Below are 22,692 nucleotides of genomic sequence, written 5' to 3'. Positions count from 1 at the left end.
ATTATGTGTATTAATCTCTTTTACAATGAGAAACTGATGCCCAGAGACATAATTAGTATTAAATATTAGAGTCTGAATTCAAAGCCAGGTCCTATTCTAAGCACCTGTTATTTCTCCATATCGGATCAGTGGATTGATGGGTGGGTAGTTGGATAAATGAATGAGTAAATGAACACAGGAAGCAACCATGGACATATACAGGGGGTCACAGCTGATTAGATGGATGTAGTTTTAGTGCAAACCTATGGAAACTGGAATATTTGGGTCACAGTTTATGTATAGAGGTTTTAATAATGCTGGATGTATTTAATGGACTTATATTCTTATAGTGGAGATATATCAGAAAATAGTTGGAATCTTCCCACACAGTATAATATACCACACCATGAATAATTAAACTTCATTAGAATCCATTTAGAAATACATGTTGAGGGGCGCCTGGGTGGCTCAGTCTAAGCGCCTGCCTTCGGCTTAAGTCATGATCCGCGGGTTCTGGGATCGAGCCCCATATCAGGCTCCCAGCTCCACAGGGAGCCTGCTTCTCCCTCTCACTCCCCCTGTTTGTGTTCCCTCTCTCGCTGTGTCTCTCTCTGTCAAATAAATCTTAAAAAAAAAAAATATGTTGAATGTAGCAGTCACACAGTCTGACTTAATAGAATCCTCCATGTGTAATTAATGTAAGCTGTCATTTTCTGCTGGTTTTGTCTGTTCTGAAAATGAAATTTGCAAACTGAATTTTCACCTATAGAATGTCAATATTCTTTCTATTCAAAGTAGGAAGACATTGAAAATGGGTGGCTCCAATTGTAATATGCCTGGGGCTGTTAGGAAGTCTGAGGGTCTTAAATTACATATGGGCAGAGTGTATTTTTTCCTAGTATGCTCTAATATACTATCTCATCATGTCATGTCTCTGCATATGAGCTCCACCTCCAGAATGTATATGTCTTGAGGGCTTTTCCTTCACTTTTACAAATCATCCAATATATTGCTAGATATATATTGGAAGCTTAACTAACCTTTTTGAATGGATAACATCTCTCAAAGCTAAAGAGAACCTTGGTGCAAGTACTAAACTATAACATTTCAGAGTAAGTAGGAACCTGCTCAAAGGGAGAAGCTAGTGTAATATGGAAGTTGAGGTAGATACTTACAGAAGAAATAGGAGAAAGGAGAGAGCCAAAGGTGTACTCTCTTTGCAGACATCACCCTATTTTGAATTCCACATCTGTGTGACAGCTCCCTGCACACCAGCCCAGCTAAGATATAATCTGGCCCTTGGTACGAGGTTATACAGCATTTCCAGGCTCCAGGCCAAGTGTGGAAGTAGATACTTCCAGCAATAAGTACTAATTAGAAAAAAAAATATATAAATATGTACACACATACACACATATGTTTTCAGGTAAATTTCAGTGGCTGAAGGTAGGTAAGTAGGTTAGTGTAGTTTAAGAAATATAAATGATATATTCTTGTTTATTTTCCAACCATAAGTTTTTATTGGAAGTGGTAATATTAAAATTATGTCCTCTTATGTCACAGTAAGAATAAGTTACATTGCATATTCTTTTGGCATGTATTGTTTCATGTGAAACTGCAAAAACCCAACCAGGTAAGGAGAGTGGGCATATTTTCCCCATCTAGACAAGAAAAATACAGAGGTTCAGAGAGGTTATGTTACTTGCCCAAGCAAGTCTGTATGGTGTGAAAGAAGACTTCTGACTCCCAATCAGGCGTTCTTCCTCTAGGCCCTGGTTCTCTGATAACGGTAATTGTAGGATGATGGCCACTCAGCTCTGTGTGAAGACGCAGAGATCACACACTTATCTTCTATTTCATGCGTGGCTCTTGCTTTTCTCCCTGCCCATCCTCTCTTCTCCAGCCTGTTTTCTCTGCACCAAAGGAATGAAGAACAGTGTTCAAATTAAACCTTGTTAATTTTTTTTTTTTAGCTGATTTGGAACACTTGGCATAATAGTTTGAGAGTCTATTTGCTTATTTTACCATTTTACCCTTATATGAAGTGTTTTGGAAAAATACAGCTCTTGATCATGTAGATAGAAATCACTCACCAGCATTTATGAGATCAAAATAACCCTCATTAAGGCTATTGAAAATGAAGTGTAAATGGCCGTCTATCTGCTGCATTTATTTGACTTCTGCCCAGCATGGAAAGGAGAATTTTAGAGGAATTCCTAAAAACAGTAGGAAAACTGCAATGAATGGAACAGTATTGAGCAGCAGGGGAGCAGCAATGGTGAGGGAGGGGTTGGGCATGGGACATCGGCCCTGCTGTGGCTCTTCTAGGCCTGTGCTGTCCATTATAGTAGTCACTAACCACACTATTTAAATTTAAGATAAAATCATATTAAATATTCAGTTATTTAGTCACACTGAGCACATTTCAAATGCTCAGTAGCCCCATGTGGCTAGTGACTACTGGATTAGTGCAAATAGAGAACATCTCTCTTGCTGCAGAACTTTTGTATTGCTGCCTTTAGCAGATGAGCAAAATCGCTCATACCATTTCAAAGTCATTTAAGTAAGGGAAGAACTATAAGCCATCTCCAAGGATCCCTTCCTCCCATCCCTTCTTTTGCTCTTCATCCCTTTGTTCCTTCCTCCTTTGTTCTTCCAACAAATATTTAGTGAGGCATTACAATGAGCCTGGCATTGCCCATGTCCCAGAGCTATGATAAGAAAAGATACGGCTCCTACTGGCAGACAGGTGACGATATAGGAAGGGATTCAGACCAAGTGAAAACGGGCAATTATGATCGAGTGTGAATAGTGCTATGTGGCTCCTAACGCCAGTTCTGGGGCCTCTCAGGTTTACATAGAGAAAGGGACATCAGAAAGCTGAGACCTGGAGGATCTGTGTAAGATATCCAGGTCTAAAAGAGACAAGGAGAAAGAAGGAAGAAGAGTATTCCAGATAGATGAAGAGGATGGTAGAAAGGAAGAAGAGGGTGGGTTCCAGGCACAGAGAGAAATCAAAGATAACCGGAGGGTGTGATGCAAGCAGAAAGAGAAGGGACTGTGGAAGTGAGCAGCAGCAGACCCTAAAGGGTTTTATAAGCCATATTAAGATGTTTGTATTTCATCCTAATGACAATGAGAAGTTCCCGAGAGATTTAACATAGGAGGGTGACTCTGTTATATTTGTATTTCTGAAAGATCACGTTTGCTGCATCATGGAGAACGGATTCTGATTGGCAGGGCCAAGAGGAGGACAAGAGCTAAGGCAGAAAAACAAATTAGGAGGCTGTTGAGTTAGTTCAGATGAAGATGTGGGTTGGTGGTATGGACAAGGGTTGCCCAGGTGGCAAAGAGCAAAAAATTTTGGTTATAGAGAAATAGGAATCTCATGATCGAGTAGGGGATGAGGGAGAAAGAAATCAAAGCTAACTTCTGTATTTTTTTTTTTTTTTTTTTAGCAAACAGGTAGATCATACAGTCACTTCTAGAGATGGAGAATACAACCAAAGAAGCTAGCTCAAGGAAAAAGTGACAGATGTAGATCTCCACTCTGATTCTCCTTTAGAGGCAGCCTTCCCTGACCACTCAGACGATGACAGGCCCTAGTATTATTCCTTCTCACAAGACAGCGACCTTTCTTTCATACAGAATGTAATTTTACATTTATTTCTGGGATCATCTTATTTGATTGCCAGTCTCTGTCCCTGGATGGCTAGATCTGTGACTCCAGAGGCTGTGTTTGATTTTGCTCACTACGGAAGCCTCACAACTACAGAAGCCTCACAACTACAGCACTATTTGTGACACGATATGGTGGGTTGGAGAGCAATATTGTAGCAACACCTCCCTTCTTTGAGCACCATTTCAGGACAAAATAATTTTCAGCCTTTCATTCTGAGTTCCCAGCTTAACCTTTTGAAGGAAGGAAAAAACTTTTCTCTCTATCCTTCTAGGTTTTTGGCTGAGACCTCTTCCCCACCCCCATAATAAAAGAGTAACAGAAAAACAAGTTTAGTAACATAAATACCTCCTTTTAACAAGGAAGAGATGCAGGAAAACCTGAGGAACCCCTGTGATGGCCCAAGCCACCACCTTAAATACTCTCTCAGCTAAAGACAGAAAAAGATATTGGAGAGTGGGGCGCCAGTGATGGGAGGCTATCAGGAAAGCACAGTAAATGAGGGTAGGATTATTATGCAGAATTAAGTTGTTTCCTTCTTCACTGACAAGAGTTTCCAGAGATTTAGTCTTCCTCCTCTTCCTTGTACAGAGAGGAGACACCCTTATAAATGTAAAGGTCTTCCACCCAAGGGTCACTTCTTAATTTCAGAACTTCTCCTTTGCTGCTGTGTCTTAAAACTCATCAGCCTAAGGTAATCCTTATGCCAAAGAGGCGTGTTTTCTGGTGGCACAGTCTGCTCCGCGTCTCTTCAGTCCCACTGCCCTCACTGCCCTGTGAGCACAAATCTCGAGAAAGGAAAGGAAATTTTACTAGTCATTTATACACGTGAAATTAACTCCTTGAGTTGCATTTTTGTTTACAGTTTAAGCTTTGGGTCTCATTGCATTTAAGACTTTGGTGCTCCTGAAATGTGGAGAAAAGGGTATTCTTTTGGAAAATGGGTTTCCTGTAGTAGATGACATTATACCTTGTATTCTGCTTTCTTGTACAAGTCTAAAGCCCTTTCTGACCCTGGATATGAAAAGATCTCCCCCCCCCCAGCCATAACTCTCTCTCTCTCTCTCTCTCTCTCTCTCTCTCTCTCTCTCTCTCACACACACACACACACACACACACACACACGCTCATGTAATTTTCCCTGCTATTGTCAGGCAAGGCTTGAAAGTGGTGAAGATGCAGTGCAACTCAATCCTGCCTGGACACAGTATCATATAAGAAGCATGGACTTTGCAGTCAGAAGGACTTGTTTTATCTCAGCTCCACTAATTCTATTTGTAAGGTTTGGTCCATGTTACCTGAAGAAAACCGTCAGTACTGCTTGTTAGATGAATGACTGAATGAACTCATTGCTCTGAGCTTTGTTCTTCTCAACTGTCAGGAGGAAAGACAATAGTGCTCACCCCATAGAACTCTCAGGAAGATTAAACGAGATCATAGAGCAAAAACACCTAGCACTTGATAAACAACTTTCTTTTTTTTTTAATTTAAATGCAATTAATTAACATAGTATATTACTGGTTTCAGAGGTAGAGTTCAGTGACTCATCAGTTGTATATAACACCCAGTGCTTATTACATCACGTGCCCTCCTTAATGCCCATCATCCAATTACCCGATCCCCCCACCTCTCTCCCTTCTAGCAGCCCTGTTTGTTTCCTATGATTAAGAGTCTCTTATGGTTTGTCTCCCTGTCTGATTTTGTCTTGTTTTATTTCTCCCTCCCTTCCCCTATGCTCCTCTGTTTTGTTTCTTAAATTCCACATATTAGTGAAATTATATAATTATCTTTCTCTGATTGACTTATACCCTCTATTTCCATCCACATCATTGGAAATGACAAGATTTCATTTTTTGATGGCTGAGTAATATTCCAGTGTGTGTGTGTACGTACACACATCTTCTTTATCCATTCATCTGTCGATGGACATCTTGGCTCTTTCCACAGTTTGGCTATTGTGCACATGGCTGCTATAAACATCAAGGTACACGTGCCCCTTCAGATCCCTACATTTGTATCTTTGGGGTAAATACCCAGTAGTGCAATTGCTGGGTCATAGGGTAGTTCTATTTTTAACTTTTTGAGGCACCTCCATACTGTTTTCCAGAGTGGCTGTAGGAGCTTGCTTTTCCAATGGCAGTGTAGGAGGGTTCCCTTTCTCCACATTTTTGCCAAAGTTCGTTGTTTCCTGACTTGTTAATTTTAGCCATTCTAACTGGTGTGAGGTAGTATCTCAAGAAATAACTTTCTGCCCTCCAGTTCTGCTCTCCCCTGGGAAAGGATAACATGAATGACATGGGAATGGAACTCAAATGGGGAAAACTGGGTCCAGCCATCTCTATGTACCTCCTCCTTTTTCACTGGTGTTCCCCCAACATCAATATAAAGCCCAGGGTACAAAAGCTCTGATGATGTTTAGTTCCTATGGATGCATTTAATATTCTCTGCTAGGTTCACACAAAATTTGGCCAGACTCTCTTGTTTGGTGAAGTAATTAACATGGCCATCCCTTCAAGTGTTGCCATAGTAGTTACCATGGTGATGAAATGAAAATGCAATTTGAATAATTCATAATACATCACTCTTCTCAGAAAAACAAAAGGAGTCCTTTTAGGATAACTGAATCATTTTGGTGATGTCTCAGTGCAACCTGTTACTCACTTGAATGATTCAGACAAAAGGCTCTAATGAATAGAAGATTAGACTGTTTGCATTTGCAACCAAATGTACCAAACACATTCCTAATGTGTTAATTAACATTTTCTCCAAATGCAAAAGAGAAACATTCCATCTGAGAAGACAGGTAAGAATCTGATAGTAATGCAGACTCATCTGACATTTGAAAAAAAAATCTTTGGAAACATGAATTAGGTAATCACAACATTCAAAAAAGAAAACTCTAAATTACTAAGTCATAGACAAGGTCATTTCTGGTAAACAATGATATGGATAAAGAAAGAATGGCCATTATGTAGGTACTCTAATGTTCCATGTGCTTGTCTTCAAGTTTTGTGGAGTTAAATAAAAAACATCCCTTTGAAATGTTTTTGTAAAAAATTTGGAGAAGTTTAAAATGTTAATGCCAGAACATTTGTATGACAATATGAAAAGCAACAAGGAAAATATTTTTCTGGGGGGGAATAATATATATAAAAATACAACGCCAAAGTCTCACATCCTTCAACCTCTGTGTCTCCCATTCTACCAAAGTTGGTCTAGTTTTCCTTCTAAATGCCTCTCCACTCCCTAAGGACTTTCTTCATTATCATCCTCACTTTCAAAGATCTCTGGGTCCATGAACTGACTCAGGTCAGAGAAATGGAAAGAGGATTGGGACGTCTTGGAGCCCCCAATCCGATCTCTGTTCACTGGCTTTGAAATTTGTTGGGTTTCTGTTTTTGTCAATATAACTTGAGTAGGACCTTAGCAGGGTCCACAGCTGTTTTAGATGTAGGTATCCAATGACCAAAAAAAAATTGTTTAGGATCCCTTTGTGCTAGAGTATTCTGATTATGATGGTAGATAAATGCCAAAGGGCACATGTGTAACCATGCCTGTCATGATTACATTTTGCTCTTTTTTTTTTTTTTGTCACGTCAGAATTCTCTCATCTACATTGAAATCAAGGTGCTCATTTTTTCTTTAGCAACTCTCACTAATACTCCTTTTATCTTCCAAAAAACAGTTCCTGCTGATAGTTCCCATGCCATTGTATTTCTCAGTGTGTTGGTAAAATGGCTAGTTTCTGGGCCTTCGGGGGTGCTTAATTGGGGAATGAATATGGTTGGTCAGGTTGGACAAGTCAACACTACACCAAATCTTCAATTTTCAATCTGGATTCCCTTATCTCCCTTTGTCCAAAGAACTACTGGCATTTCACATTAATATTATATGGTCACCATATATTATTTAGGATTTCATTAACCAGTTGAGTAGATACATAAAACTACTTTCAGTTGTTTGACTAGCATGCTTCATGTAGAATTTCTGGTACCCATATTAATAAATCTATGTTGATCTACCCTTGACCAGTCTCTCTCAGAATCCATTTCCACATGTATTCTCAAGATTCTAGCAGCTACACATTAGCAGAGTACCAGAGATGTTTGCACATAAGCCTTTGCTTCCTTTTCTTTTCTGACTTGACCCTGGAAACAAAGAGGGTAAGAGAGTAAAACGTGAAAAAAAACCCAGCTCCCTTAGGAAGGTAACTCCCTAAGGTGAAGGAAGACCATGTCTTCAAGCAAGGAAGGATGGTCTCATTGATAGGAAGGAGCCTGGCAGAGGATGTTCAGTGAGAGGTGAGGAATTGGGGTACTCCAAGCTTTCCCAAACCTCCTGTATATTCCCAGGACTATTACCAGCCCCAAAACAATGGCAGTGAATTCAACAGATAATTTTCTGAGGCACCTGAATCAATACACAAAACATTTTTTTAGCTTGGTCATAAGCAGTCCCTGAGTTTCTTTCAGTGTCTTTCAGAATTTGGGGAACTGTTTTATTGTTGTTGTTGTTTTGTGGTGAGTTTTCCAGTACAGTGATAGAATAACATCAAACTCTGTAGTCCTTTACTTTTGTATTCCTTTAACTTTTCTATGGAAGTGGCAACTTGATCCCAAAAAGATTGACCTCCTTGGGCATTTCATTCCAGTTAAACAACAGTGAGAGAGGGAACTTAATTGGCTGATGTATCATTGTATTCTGGGGTCTTTCAGATTTTCATGTTGATGAGATTCTCCCTGACTGCCAGCCAACATAGTCCATATATGTAATCTCAGGTCTTTCCTGTGCCATTTCTCTGAGGATGTTTGTTTTTGTTACCAACTAGCTGGTACTTGTCTTGGTGTCAGTCAGGATTCTAGATTGTAAGGAATAAAAACTGACCTGACCAACTAAAGTAGAAAATCAGTTTATTGGAAAGAATCCATCAGAAGTTTGACGAACCAGGGGCGGCTGGGTGACTCAGTCATTAAGCGTGTGCCTTCAGCTCAGGTCATGATCCCGGGGGGCCTGGGATCGAGTCCCGCATCGGGCTCCCTGCTCTGTGGGAAGCCTGCTTCTCCCTCTCCCACTCCCTCTGCTTGTGTTCCCTCTCTCGCTGTGTCTCTCTGTCAAATAAATAAAATCTTTAAAAAAAAAAAATTTCGAACCAGTCATGGAGCATGGGCTGGAGCTGAAGGAGGTCACCTCATACCCACAGTCTGGTGATGATGCTCCCAAAGTTACTAGCAACACTGTGCATTCCCTGCTGCCAGGTCTTCATCCTCAGCACTGCTGCTGAGCATGCTCTACAGTCTCTCTGTAATGAATACTATCATGACAGACCCTCTATCTTTGTACCAAGTCTTCAGATTCAAAGTGCTAGACGTGACCATCCAAAGGGTTAAACTTTCCATTAAGACTTACATACTGAGGGATTCTGCCAAATAGAAAGTGTACTTTCCTGTTATATAAACACCCCTTACCAACCTCCCATTTCCCACCAAATAAAAAAGCTTGCATTATAAGGTATCTGTAGACTTTGTAGTTTCTCCACTGTCATTTAGATAGAATTTCTGCCCTAAACGTGAAACTGGGTAAGGGACCTTTTGCCTTATGCTCCTAGATGATACGAAAAGTAATGGCCATAACAGTGTATGAGTTGGACACATAGTGCCTGGGGGGAGGGCAGCAAAAATTCAGCTTCTAAAAGACACCACAAAACCCTCGATGGTAGAAGCTGCCTTATGTTAGTATCCTTACTACCTGGTGCTTGAACTATGTAGGCATTCAATGTTTATTTGCTAAAATAATGAATGCTCGATATGTCTAAGGCTAGTATCTTAAATGAGGATTGTGATTTGTATCCTATTCTAGATCCCCTAAGTCACTGCAGTAGAATCTGTTTTTAGATTACTTGCATTAGAATCATCTGGGGTACATGTTAAAATGCACATTCTTGAGATATACTCCAGACCTAAGCTAAATCAGAATAATTATGGGCCAGAATCTACATTTTAAGGAAGCACTCCAAATTATTCCCATACATACAAAATTTGAAAGCTTATGTTCTCTGGGACTATTACTGGGGGCTGGAGTTTGAGGATTTTAGGTAGCAAAAATTAGTGAGAATGTTGGGAATGAAAATAAAGCCTCATTTTTAAAGCTTTGGTATTTGTTTTAATGACTGATTTGTGGCTGTTAGGAGATCGTTTTTTTTTCCTATTGCATACTTAGTGTTACTTGGCGAGAAAGCTTACAAGTGAAAGAGTAAAATCCCAGTTTTATCTTTTTAATTAGGGTGTTCTCATTTCTCTTGCTTGTCTGGGCTGTCATCTGAAGCAAAAGAACAGAGAAAGCAAATCAAGGGATAAATCTATTTTGGCCACCTCTCAGCTACCCATGTTAATAAGCTCTCCTCAGTTTAGAGTAGAGAGGAAGAGAAGCGAGCAACCTACAGTGAAAATGTGAAGTGTTCTTTGGCATGACCAAATCCACACAGACTCTCACCAAAACAGGGCCTTTAGAAGCATGGGTTGATGGGAAGTATGCAAAGAGAAATCTTTCCTCCACCTTCTGGAATGGCAATCCTACATGTATACTCTTGGTTTCTTAACAAAAGTATAAAAGGCCAATCTCATATTTATATTCATATCATACTTCTTTCCCACCTCGTTCAAGCTTCACTCTTCTGCCTCAGAGGGGCATGCCCATTTGACAGAGCTGGAAAATAAAGACAACAAATGTGATGAGTTTTTTTCCAATTCCCACAGCTAAATGCGGCTGCAAATCTATACATATGGTCAGACAGTAAAAATAAAATCTGTCACTACTACCATCAATTTCAAATCTTAATGTGCGTAATTAAGAAGAAAGTGCCCTCTTCTACCTGATTTGACAACAGAGATGAGCATGGTAAACAGTTGGGTCAGTCTGGTACACTTTCATTTTTTTAAAGATTTTAGTTATTTATTTGACAGAGACAGAGAGGGAACACAAGCATGGGGAATGGGAGAAGGAGAATCAGGCCTCCCGCGGAGCGGGGAGCCTGATGTGGGGCTCGATCCCAGGACCCTAGGATCACGACCCAAGCCGAAGGCAGATGCTTAACGACTGAGCCACCCAGGTGCCCCCTGCTACACTTTCACATGCTGCTTTATGCTCATACAGACCCATTTCTGTATGTGTGCGTGCACGTGCACACTCCTATGTCTACAAGCAAATAGAGAAACACGTTTTTAAAAACGTAGATGGGGATTATGCTCTGTGGTTCTGTAACTTCCCTTTTTTGAGTATGTTTTCACCACACTCCAAAGCTTCTAGGAAAGAGGGAATTTGGTTGCTCAGCTGTGTTCTTTTCATGTTCGTACCTCTCAGTGGCCCTGGAAATTGTTCCTCTGCAAATTGACTTTGTGGGCCTCCAGGTTGCTGCAGGGGACATGCTCGGCACATTGGTGCTGCCACGGTGTCCTCCCCAGCTTTTAAACAGCATTTGTCTTCCTGTTCCTTTTGGCTCCTCTGCCATAGTTTTCTGGGTCCTACTCTCCATCACGTCCAACATCACAGCACTGTGAAGGACACTGTGTCTTTCCTAAACCATAGCAGCTGCTCCTCTGTTTCCCAGAATGGACGCCTGTCTTCAGAAGGGAAGGGGTGTGGCACCTGTGCGTCCACCTGGCTGGCCAAGCCACCCTCCGCGAGGGACCTGGCTCTTCCTCTCTCCAGCCCATAGTCTACTTATGACTCATTCTCTTTCTTCTTTAGGCTTAATCAAGAGCTCCTGTTGTAGAAGATTGAGGGCTGCTCTAATTTTATCAGCCAGTGCTCAGAAAGCCTTGGGATTCCAGCCAGCCAAGTGAAGAACAAATTCATTTGGTTACAGTTAAATATCCAGAGAGGTTGTTGGCTAAAAAGGCACCACAGTACTGAGAATTTGGCTCCTGGTGTGGTATGCTGAAGTGGAGTGCATGCATGTGTATGGAGTTGATAATATCCTTTTTTTTGCTTTAGAGGTAGAATGAGTATTTCTGATACATTTCTAGAAAAGTAAAATCATTTAAAAAACTTCTCAAAATACAGATGTTTTCTGTTTATATTGAATTTTTCTATTATGTAGAAGACAGAAATGAGGTATTTAGAAATGTAGGGCTACAGATGAAGGTGATGTACTTTTGTACTATGTGATTTCATGCAGCTAAAGTTTGCATGCCTTTTGAGATCAAGGGAAAATAACTTTTTTCATAAAAGCCTTTTTCTGGGATATTTTAAGAGATTTACAGTCAGTAGAGATTAAAAGTTTTTAAAAGGATAAAATGATGTGGGTTTACATCTCACTTCTGCCATCTTGGGTCAAGCCTGGTCAATTTCCCTCTCTGAACTTGAGTTTCATTATCAAAAAACTCAGCAGTTTAGACTTTCCCAGAAGATCTATGAAATTCCAGCCCCTTAGGCTTCTAATTCACATGGTGTTTCTATCTTTGTCTAGGGATTATCCAGACTCTCCATCCACTAAAAGGCGGCAAATTTGCTTCTGTATGGTTGGAGCACAGAGTCACATGACTGAATTTTGAGAGAAAGGGTTGACCTGTGCTCTCTAGTGTTATCTGTGAACACAGTCGCCACCTACACAAGGATAGGATGCTGAAGTCCTCTTCAAAGGAGAACAGTCACATATGGTCACAATTACCCTTGAGATGACCTTAGGATGTCAGAGCCTGACATACTTTGTCTCAGTTAAGTCTCAATGTGGCCAGTTTTCCCTGCAGCAATTGGAACAGATTGGGTCCCAGATGAAGTGATTGACTTTTGTTTAAAGGCAGTGTCTTCCAGAAAATGCATACCCTTAAATATGAGACTCAAACTCAGAGGGGCTAGTTGGTCATGAAAAAAATGTACTTCATAACTAAGACTCCAGGGAAACCGCCTCACACCCAGCCTGGAGTTGACTGTTGTTGAGCACAGTGGTGTGCTCAGTAGTCCAAAATAATTAAATGGCTCTTTTCCTGACTTAGTTCTTTTCGGCCAGATGCATAGCATTTAATTTACCTAAGAAACATGTGTTTATTTAGTGACCTTGCTATACTCCCTAATACTGGCTTAAGTCAGACCCCAACACTCAACTAAGTTTTGCAGTAACTGCCTAATCTCGGTTTTTGATCTTCCCCCTTCTCTCCTCTAACCATCCACTTTCCTGTCACCCTAAGTGATCTTTCTAAAATGAAAATCTGTTCTGCGTGGAAGGCTTGCAACGACTCTCATGTCTATTGCAGCTTTTTCCAAAGTGTGTTCTGTGGAATAATAATTAAGGAATATAATTTGTAACAGCCTAAGGATTTCATCAGTTATCTTTTAAGATAAAGTTACAAAAGGGTGTGGGTGCCTGGGTGGCTCAGTCACTAAGCGTCTGCCTTTGGCTCAGATCATGATCCCAGGGTCCTGGGATCGAGCCCTGCATCGGGCTCCCTGCTTAGTGGGAAGCCTGCTTCTCCCTCTCCCACTCCCCCTGCTTGTGTTCCCTCTCTGGCTGTCTCTCTCTCTCTGTCAAATAAATAAATAAAATCTTAAAAAAAAAAAAGTTACAAAAGGGTGCATAGTCTATTTCTTGGTAAAAAAAAAAAAATTCGGCATTCATATTAATGTACTAAAGGCCATCAGTAAGTCCAATGTTTTCCATTTATTTTACCATAGTGTTAAAAAATTTACCTCATAGTCCTTGTACAGAAAAGTAATACATGTGGAAAGCGTAAATTTACAGATAAAATTTAACTTCCTGAGCATGGCATTATAAGTTCTGGCCCTAAGTTACCTTCAGCACTTCCCTTAGACTCGAGCAAGGTTCTGCCCTGACCTGTGTTCAGGCTTCAGGAGGCCTACACACTTCATAGCACCCCTTCCTTGAAACTTTCTAAACCCTGCTTCCTGGAAATCCTGGGACTAGATGGGGTGGAAATGCCACTTGGATGAGGCACTTTGAAGTCAGATTGGGACCCAGGTGGACCCAGGTCCTCATTTTGGCTGTCCCCCTCCCCCCCCAGAAACATGGGGACTCGGGCTGTGGGGCTGTCCTGGACCTGTGGCTGGCTCTGATTCCAGGCTCACTCTTGCTCCTAGCACAGTGCTGCTTCGGCATGATGGCATGAACATGGGCCACCAGAAGGACAAGTTCAGGGCTGTGGGCTCTTGAAAGCTTCAGTGCTGACCTTTGGGCTTGAGTCACATGTGTAGACCCCTGTGTTGGCTCTCACCCATCTGTGTTCTGACTGGTGCCACCTCTAGTCTACAACACTGTTGGGGAGTGGGAGTGGTAGCAGGTGTCCTTTACCCTGTGTGCCCCTCACTGCTGTCACACTGAACCTCCCCCATAGACTCCATGCCACTAGTCTGGTAATTCTCTGCAGGTGACTGCTGCATCTCATCTGAGGGCTTTCAGGATGGCAGCGCCAGTGGCCCCTTCTGATCTGATCAATGTCCTCTCTTATCCTCACCCATGAGGCGACATTGTGTTCTCCTCGGTCAGTCTTGAGCTGGACGAGAGACAGGCATTACTTACGTGAATGGAAATTCCTTTTTCATCCCACCTGGCCCCTCAACCTATTTCTCCTGTTTGTGGCACTGTGTGGGAGACAGCAGTATGATCGACCTAGAAAAATCATGTTCTAGTAATACCATGACTATGGCCTCAAATGTTCAGGAGAATATGTGGGAGATGTGTGGTTCTACCATAACTTTCTGAATGGTAAATTTACGGTTAAATAAACCATCATCATTAAACAAATCACTATACCTCACACATATCTATATATTCGTAATATGGTTTTAATCAAATTATTGATATAAATAGGGGCCCTGCAGAATATATTTGCCTGAGGTCCCACCTGCTCTAGGGGCAGCCTTGATTACCTTGCTTATACTCATCTCTTCTCATTGCCATGTGCACACTTTAATTTCCAGGCACCCCAAAACATGTACTCCATGCTTTTGTCCATGGTATACTCTTTCTGACAAATTCTTATTCTTTAAGACTCAGTTCAGGCCTCACCTGCTCCATGAAGGCCCCATGGCCCTCCCACCCAAGCCACACCGGGTCCTCTCCTTTGTGCTCCCACAGCACACCTGGCTTGCATTTATTCTAGCACCTAGTGCAGTGTGTAACACAATGTTACATAAGTAGACATACTTATGTCTGCCTTCCCTGGATGATTAGCACTAAGGCAACAACTATGTCTCTCTTAGCCATTTTGCCTAATCCAGTCTCACGGCCAAGTAATTTAGAGAAGCTAAAGTGAATCGAACAGAGGATTCCATGAAATCTCTAGGCTACGGGGGACTCTGACCCCAATAGGGAAAGACAGTTGTGTGAAGCTGGCATTTACAAATTCTCTTATCCTATCCACAGGTCGATGACACAAGCATGCTTAGTTTCCATGGTAGCTTTGTATTCCAAACTGGGCCGCCTTCCCTTTCCTGCACGGTTGCAGGTTAGAATTGGCCAGGGGGAGCCATTTGTGAAATGTTTGGAGGGAGGCATGAAGCAGGACTCCTAAGGCGAGGGAAGCAAGGGCAAACATGAACTGTTGGGACTTTATCAAGATAAAAAGCTTTTGCACAGCAAAGGACTCCTTACTTCTGAAGGCCATCCTGGTTCGATGGACTGAGACCCATGCCCAGGTCCTGGCAGGTTTAAGCTGGTTCTCACTCACGCCTCCCGTCACTGGCATGCTGATGGGCCCCAGCTTGCCCGTGCCCCTCCCTGTTCTTCTTCCTCACTGGCAGCCCTGGTGACAACAGGGCACCCAGCCTCACTGCTGGAGCCTGTGGTTCCCCGGGCAGCTAAACATGCCTGGCTTCACAGATTTCCCTGCTGGCTTGGACTTGTCCCCCTCCACCAGAGCTTCTGCAGGGTGGAGCACTGACTTGTCTCTGGGCCTCCACCTCCTCCCACAGCCATGTAAAGTCGAGTTCCTATAAACACACAAATCTGAGATGAGGAAAGGCAAGGTAAGTAAAGGAAATATATGATCTTGAAAAATGAAATGGGAGAGAGAGAATGGCAAGGCCAACTTGGGGAGGGGAGAGAAGCAAGGTTAAAAGAATATTCAATGGCTCTACCCCACTAGGAATGTATAATCTATGTTGGGGAAAAAAAGAGTGATTATTGACAAAAGTCTTATATGTATTTTTAAAAAGTTCTCATATGCATTTCATACACAGTAATCATGCCCCCCCCACACACAAATTATTTTCTCTAAGAAACACTGAGACACAAAGATGGACTTTTCCTTCCCCTTGTAAATATTGGCAGAACCTCTTAATCTCAGATTAATCGTTATATAACTGCTTTTTTATTTGCTATCTGAAAAAATGGGTATAATATTTATGTTATTTTCTGTGACTACCATAGACTGAATGTTTGTGTCCCTTCAAAATTCATATACTGAAATCCTAATCCGTGATGTGACGATAATAGGAGGTGGGCCTTTGGGAGATGATTAGGTCATGAGAACAGAGCCCTCATGAATGGGATTCAGGCCCTGGTTAAAGAGACCCTAGCAAGCTCTTGTGTCCCCTTCTGTCATGTGAGGGCACAGTCAGAAGATAGCCCTTTATGAGCTGGGAGGTGGGTTTTCTTTAGATGCCAAATCTGCCAGCTCCTTGGTCTTGGACTTCCTAGCCACCAGACTGTGAGAAATAAACGTGTGTTGTTTATAAGCCACCCAGTCTGCAGTATTCTCTTATAGCAGCCTGAACTAAGTCAGTGAATAAACCATAATAGATTTTAGCTTTTATGAGAACTCAAGGTCTGAACCAGGGTTGCATAAGCATAGGCATAAACCAGGAACAAAAAATAATTTTAAATGCCTTCCTGTGATTTTCAAAGAACAATAACAGATCCAATTCATAACCTGAAGAAACATTATCAAATCCCTTTTTATCTCCACCCTAACTCGATGCCTATGGATTCTAATTTGTCCAACCCTAGAAATTATCCAGAACATACCTGTCCCTATTGTTTTTCTCTCCCCAACTTCTCACAAACACTTCCCCATTCCGTGTTTTGATCCCTGCCAGGCCTTCGTGATTTATGCTGCCATTGGAGGGGTGAGGTTTATCATGGGGAGAGCACAGGAGGACCTAGTCGCTCTATCTTCCCTTACCCTCCCTCCACCACCCCTCCAAGGAGTAAGCCTATGGAAACACATGAGAAACACAGTTCTGATGTTCCATTAGGTCCCTTCTTACCATCTTTGTGTTCAGGGAGTGGAGAGTTTCCTGCAGGTAAAATGGCAGTTGAAGGTTTCGATTTTCTCCTCTCAAAGGTCTGTGACCCTGAAAAGGTGAGAAATAGGATGTAATTCCAACCTCTCCACCTCTTGTGAACCAAAGGCTACTAGTTGTTTTATCACTGCTCTCATTGAAGGCAGAGATATTTCCAGCTGTTAAAATTGCAGACAGCCTGGGTATGGTTATTTAGAGTGCTCTCCCGTGCAAGGGAGGAAATACAAGGCAATGATTATAGCAACCCAGTTTCATTGGGAGTAAGTCCCAAAATTCAGCTGCCAACCTTCCAGGAGTCTGTCCCCAAATTGAGATGAAGGAGCTTTCTTAATGCACTTAGCTAAGACCTTGCTTGAGGAGGGAAGGTCTGTCTTCAGGAGACCTGATTTCCTGCACACCCTGGCTGCCTGAGTCCTCTGGGCATCACTGAGCAAAGCTCCGGTATTCTGCCTCATTCTGAAAGCACAGACACGAACTCATTCTTCCAACCCTGGGCTCTAATTAGCTTCACTTACAGAGAGAATTCTGGGAATCCCTTTAGGTTACCATGAATTACAAAATGGCTTAGTGAATCTGGACTCAAATTTGCTCCCATTATTGGCTCCAGCATTTTTTTTTTTTTGGTTTTGATTTTGATACTCTGAGCATCATTTTACAGCCCTGATGGAGAATTCACTCTTGGAGTTCTTCCATTGTGAACACTTAGCCGTAACAATTCTGCCCTGTCCACTGACACCTGGTCGTAAGTTAGTGGTGTCAGTCCCAGCCGCTGTCTGCCTACCACAACCTTGCTTTAAGAAGTGTGGCAGTTCTCCCTGGGGACAGCTGTCTCTGTGGCTGGGAACAGCCTTGAAGGCGATGGGCTCTCAGTTGGCATGAGTATATCTCAGCCTCTGAAGATTGCACATCCCAGCACCATATTAATGGCATATTTAAGCCATAACTCAGAGGGCTTTTCTCTGTCCCCTCGCTTGGTTCTTGCTGAGAATTTATTGCTTCTGGGGGAAGGAAGTTTATACCCATGGATTGAAAGCCTATTTCTCTGAAGTTCCCCAGGAATAGTCCAGTCCTCAAGGAAACTGGTCTCCCTGGGACAGGAGAGCTGCAACATACAGCCATTCCAGAGTGTGCTGTTGACCTCCTCTTGCCATCCGAGAAAGACTGATATCCTATGAAACTGAGGATCCATGGAGTTCAAATTAAAAACTACACTCCATTCCAGTTTATAATTTCACATAATGTTGTGCAACTGTTTGCCTACAGGATCCTGTCTTCAACTGTGCGTTCTTCCCACTGCCTTGGTACTTACATTCCAAGAACTGTAATGGCTCATATCTAATTAAGGCTTACTCCCTAACAGCCTGTGTTCAGGTCAGGCAGACATGGTGAAAATGCACGCTTGGTGTAGATCTGTGTTGATTTTGTTAATTGGAAGTGTAGCTGAAAATTATAACTAAGAACAAAATCATAGGCAAGAAATGAAAAAAAAAAAAAAGTCTGAAAACCAAAACCAAGACAAAAAAAACCCTGGCATCTTATGCGATGCAGTCTCTGAAGAGCACTGTAGTCCAAAAACCAGTCTAACATAACAAGTAAATGCGATTAGAGAGGAATTCAATACAGATCAAACATCCTAAAACTACCACCTAAAACCCACAACTATACTCTCCTTCCCCCTCCCCGTTTCCCCAGGCCTTGGGGGCCTACCATGTAGCTAGCTGCTCTCTCCCTCTTCTTCGCTAAATATCCCTACTTTATTCTCACCTTAGTCCACATTCCTCAGCCTCTCTCCCACCTTCCCTCTCTCTTCCCCTCCAAGCATAATGCTGCCCCAGCTACTGGCCTGAGTGACCACCTAGACTTCCGGTCCCCACTAATGGTCACAGCAGCCTACTCTGAGATGACCAGAGGACACCTGTGTCAGGCCCCATGTCTTCCTTCTCCGTGAACATAAATTGTCCGCGTTTCCTTGGGAGATTTGACCTTTCCTCCCTCTTTATTTTATTTTTTTTATGGGCAATTCACATGGAACGTTTTTGGAGAATAAAATTTTCCACCAAAATATGAACTTGCTTTACATATTTGGAGAAGAGATGGTAAACCTCAGTTGGAGATTGACCTGGATGGAGTGCAGGAGTCTGCCCTTCTGGCCCTGCTTTTCCCCAGTGTTTATCCCGATGCTTGCTGATTTCACGGGTGACCATAAGGAACAAAGTGTTTCTTCCATAGTCTATAGGAATAAGTAAAAGCTCACAGGAGGATGGTTAAGAGAGAGAGAGAAGGAACTGCTGCCAGGTGGGAAGCGTGCCTAGAACGAGAGGCAGGCAGGGAGGTGGTCAAAGGTGCTGGGCTAAAGTCTCAAAACACCTGCGAGATAGACACAGGACAAATGTAGCCGAAGCGAATCTGGAAAAGGCCCATGCATGCCTCTCCTGTTTCCAGCAAGGATCATAAAGACATGGTAAAAGAAGAAAAAGAGAAAAAGACAATGCTGTGGACCGCCGTGAGAGGGAGAGGCTATTGGAGGTTGTTGCCAAGAGGACATTAGCCGCGAGCATTTGCTTCCCAGGCTTTGAGAGCAGGTCCTCAGTTACAGAGATTGCGGGGGCCGGGGGGCGCTCTGAAGGACAGAGACCGTGCGATTCTGCTAGGCCAACTAAGGATGAAGGAAGTAGCAGCCACATACTGGGGACTGATAAAAGAGCTCTTTTGAATCTCCGAGAGTTTAGGGGAAAAATTGCTTAAATAAAATACAGAATTTTGGAATAGAGACAATGAGCCCCTTGGCATATTTTATCATGGGCATAGGATGGTTAGTTTTGGTGAAGAAACTAGTCAGAGGCTATGTTATGTCACGAATGGTAACGGGAAGAAGGTGTGCCCATCCCCCATTTATTCGTTCACTCATTCATTCACATAAGAGTTTGCTGAGAATGTGTTATCTGCCAACCACTGTGTTAGGTGCTGGAATTGTTATCAGTAAACAAAACACCTCTGGAGGAGGCAGCCGCTCGACAAGTAATACTGATAAACATGTCTCAGAGAAGCACAGTGTACACAGAATGCATAAAATTAGAAACGTGAGAGATCCCAGTATGAGAGAGAGAAGATGAATAAAAATTGATCAAGTAAACAGCGAAGAGAAGAACTAGAGCCCAGAAACAGATTGGTGTCCAAGGACAACTGAAAGATGATCACTGAGAGTCGGAGGAGAATGAGCAAGCGCGAGAATGATTTCAGATAAAGCTGAAAGACATGGGCAAGAAAGAGTGTGGAAGTGCGAAGTCGTGCGAACCTGCCGGTAGCCTCTGTCAACTCAGTAAATACGAATTTTGGTTGGTAACATGGTGCAAAGGGGCAAAGTTATAAAAATGTCCCAACACCCTTATTCTAAAGCAAAGGGGACACAGCCCAGCTTCGTGGACAAGGAGAGAGAATCATCCGTGCTAAGAACATTGCCAAGATGAACATAGGGAAAATGCTCAGATGGTAGTGCAGCAGAATTTAGGGGCTGCAGGCTTGCCATGGGAATAGAGATGAAATTGTCTTTTGGTTTTGGGAGGGGAATGATGGAAAATAGCAAAGTAAGAGACCAAGAGAAAAGGCAAAGGAGATGTACAGATAGCTGAGGAGTTCCCTCAAGAAACCAGTTGTCTAATGGTGTAGAATTTTCTACAGGGGAAGCAGGCCAATTTTTCTCCCCCTGATATCCTTAGAAGTAGAAAGGGAAAAGATAAAAGACCAAGAAAAGTAGATTAATAAGTTCACTTTATAAAAATCCCCATATACAATAATAAGATAATCATGGCCAACAATTTGACCACTTCCTGTAGGCATACGAGGCATAGGAATATTACCTGTATTATTTCCTTTAATCCACCTAACAGCCCTGTAATTACGTACCATTACTGTCCCCTTAATAGAAATGAGACTGAGTTATAAAGAGATGAAATAACTTGTCCAAGATCACGCAGTGCTAAATGGATCAGCTGGGAGTCAAATTCATTCTGTCAGCCTCTTAACACTTCATCAGTAATAGTCCTGTGCTATTTTCCTACACTGCCTTCCTGGGGAAGGATGACATACAACTAAGCAAGTGGTAGATTGAAGAGCACCAAGTAAAGAGGCAGGGAAAGAAGGAGTAGAGAAGAGGCGTTGATGGGAACTTGGCAGATGTCATCAATTTCTTACACAAGTGTTACAGACTATTTCTTCTTGGGTGGTCCAGGACACTCAGATTCCTGCTAATATTTTTTAAATACGAATTTCACACATTTATGGGAGCCAATTAGTCCAGGTCGTCTTTTCTAGATTAACAGGGTGCCAAATGTGCCATCTGGAGTTCTGGAAGAGAAAAACAATGCACTCACTTGGCTGCCCCCACAGGGAGGCACTGAGTTCCTTCCCCCCCGCCCCCAACCCTGGGAGCCAGTCTTTGCGTCCCCTTGGCTGGGTCTCTTACCAACTGGTTGGAGAACAGACCTGCCCTTTTTAATGGCTTTTTTTTATTTTAATAAGAGTTACAGCATTTCATATCTTATAAGATCAACTGAAAGGAAAAAGAAGTTTGGATAATTTGACTTATAATAAGAATGTTGAAGTAGCATGGGAACGGCTTTAAAAATCCCTCGGGGTAATGACTGGGACTTTTTTTTATATACTTATATTTTCTTACGTGCAATAAACTTTTGTTTTTTTGGTCTTTTTTCTGTGTCAGCATCTATTTGAGAGGAATGCTAAGTCTCAGGTACCTAAGTCTACAGTGGCATTAAAATGTGATTGCCTTTATTGATCTGAAGAAAGAATTTTGACACTGATTTAGCCAGTATTAAGCCAGTAATTTTAAATTAGAAAAATAAAAAGCATAAACAAGTTCTCTAATGCTTAAGATCCTGACACCTACTAAGCATAGAGGTAGGTGCTAAAGACGGTTATGGCTTTCATTGACTGAGTTTTAAAAGCAACATGTGATCCAGTGCTTTTCTCTTTTTATCTTTTCTCCTGATTCGGCAGGTTTTTTGCATACACTTGTTCATTTCCTCAGGGTGCTGGGGGTGCCCAGTGAGCATTGGCCATGCCAGCACCCCACCAGCAATCTGAAGCAGGATCTTAAAGTCCCTCAGTATTTCTTAAAATAATTCAGTGTTTCTGTGGCAAATATTTTACTCTTTCACAGATTTTCAGAATTCATCTCTGGATCAAGAATGAGATATGACTCTCTTGGTCCTTCAGGAACAAACATTTCTAAAAAGGTGGGCGGGTTAGTGTCTTCATCTGCTCAGACTGCCATAACAAAATACCATGGACCGGGTGGTTTAAATAAGAGAAATTTGTTTTCTCACAGTTCTCAAGATTGAAAGTCCAAGATTAAGGTGCCCGTAGGTCTGGGAGGGTTCTCTTCCAGCTTGCGAATGGTGTGTTCTCACTGTGTCCTTACATGGCAGAAAGAGGGGTTGAGGGAGAGAGAGAAAGAGATGGAGAGAGTGAGATCTTTCTGTTCTCGTATGGCCACGTTCCTATGGGATTATGACCTCATGCTTATGACCCCATTTAACCTTAATTACCTTCTAAAGAGTATCAGTATATGAATTTGGGAGGAGAGCATACAAGTCAGTCTATAGTAGTTGAGAACACTGGAGAAATATTTGGCCAACTTCCTACCTCAATTAAAACAGTATTTGACTCTTTCATACCTTATAGATTAACACAGACTTTGTGTTGAAAGGGATCTAAGATTACCTAGCCTAATCTCTCTTAAAAATGGAAGTTCCTTCTCTAAT

General features: G+C 42.1%; 1 long non-coding RNA gene across 3 annotated transcripts; it reads right to left on the bottom strand.

Annotated features, from left to right (window-relative positions):
• Window positions 1–1,630: 1,630 nt before the first annotated feature.
• Window positions 1,631–22,363, bottom strand: LOC113923908. Of its 3 annotated transcripts, none has more exons than XR_003520452.1 (4): window positions 22,255–22,363; window positions 16,877–16,963; window positions 10,309–10,360; window positions 1,631–1,892 (listed from the first exon to the last, which is right to left on the bottom strand). It is a non-coding gene; the product is annotated as an uncharacterized LOC113923908 (long non-coding RNA). The 3 variants fall into 3 exon arrangements; XR_003520453.1 differs by lacking the exon at window positions 1,631–1,892 and adding an exon at window positions 4,979–5,032; XR_003520451.1 differs by lacking the exon at window positions 1,631–1,892 and having other exon boundaries at window positions 10,160–10,360.
• Between the last annotated feature and the right edge of the window lie 329 nt (window positions 22,364–22,692).

Source organism: Zalophus californianus, chromosome 15 (genome assembly GCF_009762305.2).
Source record: "Zalophus californianus isolate mZalCal1 chromosome 15, mZalCal1.pri.v2, whole genome shotgun sequence".
In the NCBI taxonomy this organism is placed as follows: Eukaryota; Metazoa; Chordata; class Mammalia; order Carnivora; family Otariidae; genus Zalophus; species Zalophus californianus.
Note: the sequence above shows the minus strand (reverse complement) of the source record. Positions and strands in the feature narration are given on the sequence as shown.